Raw genomic sequence first — 5,147 nt, 5'->3', positions numbered from 1 at the left:
GATGCTGCGATGACCCAAATGTCCTGACCTTTTCCAAAGCACTTAAATTCTCATCTAGCTGCAAAATTGGCAGAGTTCATTAGAATAAACATACAAAATGTGCACCATCCACTTGTTCTTTTCAACTCACTGGACGTTTGATGGGTGTAAAATGTAAACGGTTAAAGCTTAATGACTCACTTAATGATCGCTGGCTTTGCGGATCATCTTTTCTAAATTCCCGTTCCTAAATTCATCAGCATTTCTTTATCTTTAAACATCATTTCATCTGAGGTTTAAAAGGATATCCGAGGTTGCTGCTTGGACACAAATAATTATGGACTTTAACTCATGTTTATTCCACAAGTTTCTCCGCTTTATCTGCAGAGTGCACAACCTTAGCATCACCTTTTTGTGAATAAAACCGACTTTGCTCTATGATGCAGAATAGAAGCACAACATCTTTTATTTGGTGGATTTTATGTGGATCAAACAGCCGTTATTCTTCTGAATCAGTTTCTTGTACTTGACCCACAACCGTGCCCAAAGCTCAGTCAATAAGATAATAATAAATCTCAACTCAAAATGAAAGCTGACCTCAATTGCAGAAATAACATCTCTATGGCTCAGCACCTTGTGAACTCTCATCTACATCCTGTCAAAACACTTGAAAGTCAGTAAAATATTTTTTCATTCTATGACTTTGGTAAAAATATGAAACAATATTAACTACTTTATCCGTCTACATTTTCCTAATACTGCAGCTAGAGGGCAAGCTAGCATAGAAAACCATCATGTATGTCTCAGAGGGATGAGGGTTAAACATTGCAACTTTCAGTGGTGCAGATATGTTAACATATCATCTTCATAGGTTATGAATGAAGGATATCCAGCATACTTGCAGAGTGATAATGCACTGCACATCACTCTTATGTGTATGACCTCAATGCAAAAAGAGCAGAGGATGATATTTCTCTTTTTTTAAATGATGAAAGGTGCACCTTTCAGATTATTTGACAACTCATCTCAACGTCTTATCTCTAAGGCTTAAAGTCAAACATGCACTTACACACAAAGCCCCAGCATGAATCTGCCAGACATAAAACAAGACATCTTAAAGATTTAACATGAAGGTCTTAGCAGGTCTTTGTGTTTCTGTTGGTCTTTGACACTGTATCCGTTTTGGGTGGGTAGTGCTTTTGGCACGCGTTAGCTGACTGCAGTTCCCATGGGACTGGGCCTAGCCCCTGGCGTTGTCATTCTTCATTGATCAGAGTGGAGAGGCTAACAAGGTCTCCAGGCTACATGCTGCTCTCTGCCTGCTGTTTGAAACCTGCTCCTACTGCTCAATCTAAGCAGGGCTTTAATGCTGTACACAAGTAGATCCGACCAGGATATCTGATTTTGTCAACTTTAGACATTTAGAATGAGTTTGAATTAGAATGATAGCACACTATAGCTCATCACTTAGTGCTGTTATTTAAACGCGTTATTAGCGGCGTTAATGCAAAGCCATTTTAACGGCGTAATTTTTTTATCGTGAGATTAACCTTCTTTTCGGCCTGGCAAACTTTGTTGTTTTTTCACATGCTGTTGTAACAACTAGTAACATTAGAAAAACTACAACACCACACCGGCTCTAGCTAGACCGGAAACAAAACAACAGGCACGCCGCACACACGCCGTTTGGGCTTGTGAGCCAACCAAAGAGTAGTTACGTTACGTTTTGAGAGGATGGCGAGCACCAGATGGCGAAATGGACGCCGATAAGATTCTGAAAGGAAAGGTGCCCAATGGTTCCATTGACAAGCCCAAAGTGATCTGTGTGTTTGGTTGTTGTGAACTGAACTATCATTGCAGCACGGCCAGTCTGAAATACCACTTGATGGCCAAGCACATAGCTGATGCTGATTCCCCCCCCCTCCCCCCTCCCCCACTCGTCAAAGTATTTTTTTCACCCTTTTATTGACGGTCAGTGTTACATTGTGTGAGAGATTATTTGCTCCAAGTGAGAATGTTAGTGTGAAATTGAACACTACAGTAGGCTATATGACAATATTATTTCCAATAAACAAACATTTGCACAAAGCAAGCCGACACACTTTTCCATGTTGACAAGAGCATTAAAATGAGAAAAAATCATGGTACAAAAAGAAATCAATATTTATTTAGAATTGATACAAATGTGTGAATAATCGCGAGTTAACTATGACATTAATGTGTTTAATCGCAAGTAAATATTTTAATCGTTTGACAGCACTACTAAATTTATTACTCCGCCATTTCCATGTCAACATTTCAGAGATAAATTAAAAACATTGTCTTCCTTAAAATAATCACAAACCATAGTGGAACGCAAGTAGCTCTCCAACATATTTATATAAAGTGCTTCTAGGCCTGGGATCACAAGGAAATCATTTTAGGAAAGGCCCAGATTTTAGCTATCATGCTAAACATTTAGAACATGCTCAAAATAGCACACTCATCACTAAAAATAGCTATCTTGCTAAACGTTTAGACCGACGCTAGCTTTAAGTGAGAGATGTCACAAATTACATAACTTGATTTACGGATGAATAATTATGAATTTATTTTACAAATACACTGTTGTTCCAGGCTGGATTAAAAAGTTTCTGGAAAGCCTACAGTAGCATGGAAGACCTCGTTGAAATTGGGATTTCTCCGCTTCTAAATAAACTGTATTGATCTTAAAATATATTAAACGTGACATAAAGTCCTATATGACATCACAGTCATCTTTCCTTTATCAGTTACGACAACAAACTCACAAAGCTAATTGCTGAAATAATGTTGCTGGCTCTCTCCTATTTAGTTATGCGAGATGAAATATGAGTTACCTACATGTAACTTTAATTCTGTAAATGTATGCAGCACACTGTTGCTCTGTATAACAAAGTAAATGAAAACATGTCAACAAAATTACTGTTTGGAATATAATTAAAGCACAATATGACCTAATTACATACAAAACATCTACCATGCACTGAGTATAGGGTATAATGACATCACAGATTTAAGCAAAGTTATATACAGAGCACAGCTTATTAGATTGCCTCCACACCATCAAATCCAGTGCAGTGATCCTGACCCTCTTGCCTACACCCTGAATAGCAATCATCCCTCCCTCTGACCTACTCCTCCGACCTGCCGCTTGCCCTCCATCTATACCTGCTTCCTCATTAGTGGCTGGCTCTGAATGAGGAAAATCCATTAGTAATCCTACTATCTCACACAGCATGCATCTGGATTTCACCACTTTTGCATTCATTCAATCATTCTCGGCTTTTTCTCTAATTTGCATGCACACAAACATAAGCATAAGGCAGCCTTTTTCACGCTGGTTTGTTTTAATTTTCTCTGCCACTATTCTTACTCCTGGCATTTTTTGTTTGTCTCTCTCCATGGCTTCATTCCCTCCTCCACATGTCTGCGAAATACCCAGAGAGACGCACACTCCCACGCACTCATCCTCTGGCACACGGTGCATCTGAGAGCGGGTAAAATCGTGGTCAGAAGATGTCTCTGCCGCTTGGATCTAAATTGGCCGGTCCTGATCTCCGAGCTTCAGAGGATGGCCTGTGGTAACGAGCGGGAAGAGGTGAAGCCCCAACAATACGCAGTGCCCATCACTCATTAAGTTTGTGGGGAAACTTTGCTGCTCATGGGATGTGGAGGAGGATTGTATAATCAGAGGACTCTTGAATATTCAAATCTACATATGTCTCGCGCGAATATTGATGTCAAATATCTACAAAACAAGTGCACGATTGCAATATCAGAATAAACAGATGGCTGAGAGGCACGACTTTGTAAGAAATTAGAACATTTTCAGTAAGTAAAAAACAGACTGAAGCTTTAAAAAATGCACTAAAAATACAAATAACCTGAGAAGCTTCAGCCTGAAATCAACATATACATTCAGTATTAGGAAAGGAAACATATGACAATAAATGCTGCCTACTCAGATGAATGGAACCAGATGGGGTAATCATACAATTCATCTTTTTTTTACCTGTCTCACCCCAAAGCTATGTGATACAAACTAGACTAAATTACACCAATTAGTTTGTTGTGATAGAGCTAGGTGCTCTTCATCTTTGTCGCCTAATTAGTTATTTTTGTGCTGCAATTTTTCCTAATTGAACACGTCAGGATAATGGATTTAGCACAAACAAAGCGTAGCTAATTTTGTTGTGGAACAATGGCAGGGGTAAGAAATGAATTGGCTCGGATGACATGTACGTGTGGGTTAATGTGAATAAATGTGTGTGAACATACAGTAGCATGTATGTAGGGTGCAGTATTAGTCAGGAGTGGCTTTTTGATCCGATTTTGCTTTTAAAGCACCATTGAGGGACTTTTGCACCTTAAGCCCACTAATTACATTTGTGTTTACTTTACATTACTGCAGACCATTCCATCTAATGCATGCCATAGATTTTTAGATTGATTTCCTACCTTTCAGGCAGCCACCGGTTTCCACATTTCTCCAGTACTTCACTATGAAACTGAAGTGTTCACTGAAACTGCTCCTGTTGTTGCTATCAAGGACTGCTTAACAACTGAGCCTTGAATGTTGACCAAGTCCTCATACCTGTCCGTCATTGCCAAGGCTAAATTAGATTAGTTATTTTTTTAAGAAGTAAATGTATTTTGTTGTGGTTAGGGAAGGATTGCTGTCATGGTTTAAAGAAACCAAAGTTTTGGGACACTAACCTGACTGCTTCCAGAGCTCTGAATCGCTGCTCGCACTTCCAATTTGTTCAGTTATTCAAATAGGTCACTTTTGTGCTCAATGTTTCCAGCGGTTAGAGAAAGAGCTTAGGAGGCAGGATTGAGATCATCATCAAGGGGACATCATCTTCCAACATAGCTAGGTATCCAGGTACAGCCATGATAAATAGTGACAGAAGAATTGGGTGGGTTAGATCACATTGTTGTAAATTGATTTGCAGAAATAAAAACTCATCTAAAATGGATAATTTCATTTATCAATTTGAAAAACATTTTAGTTTGTAGCAAGCATTACTGCAGCTTGACGACTGAAAATGACACTACAGATTGATTAGAGCAGTCATCAAGGTGTCAGTGCTCTGATGACTAAAGTGGCTCTAAACAGCAACCGTTTAATTCAAATCAAAATTACA

Source organism: Etheostoma spectabile, chromosome 18 (assembly GCF_008692095.1).
Source record: "Etheostoma spectabile isolate EspeVRDwgs_2016 chromosome 18, UIUC_Espe_1.0, whole genome shotgun sequence".
Classification (NCBI taxonomy): Eukaryota; Metazoa; Chordata; class Actinopteri; order Perciformes; family Percidae; genus Etheostoma; species Etheostoma spectabile.
The sequence above is the reverse complement of the archived record's forward strand: the minus strand, read 5'-3'. Positions refer to the sequence as shown.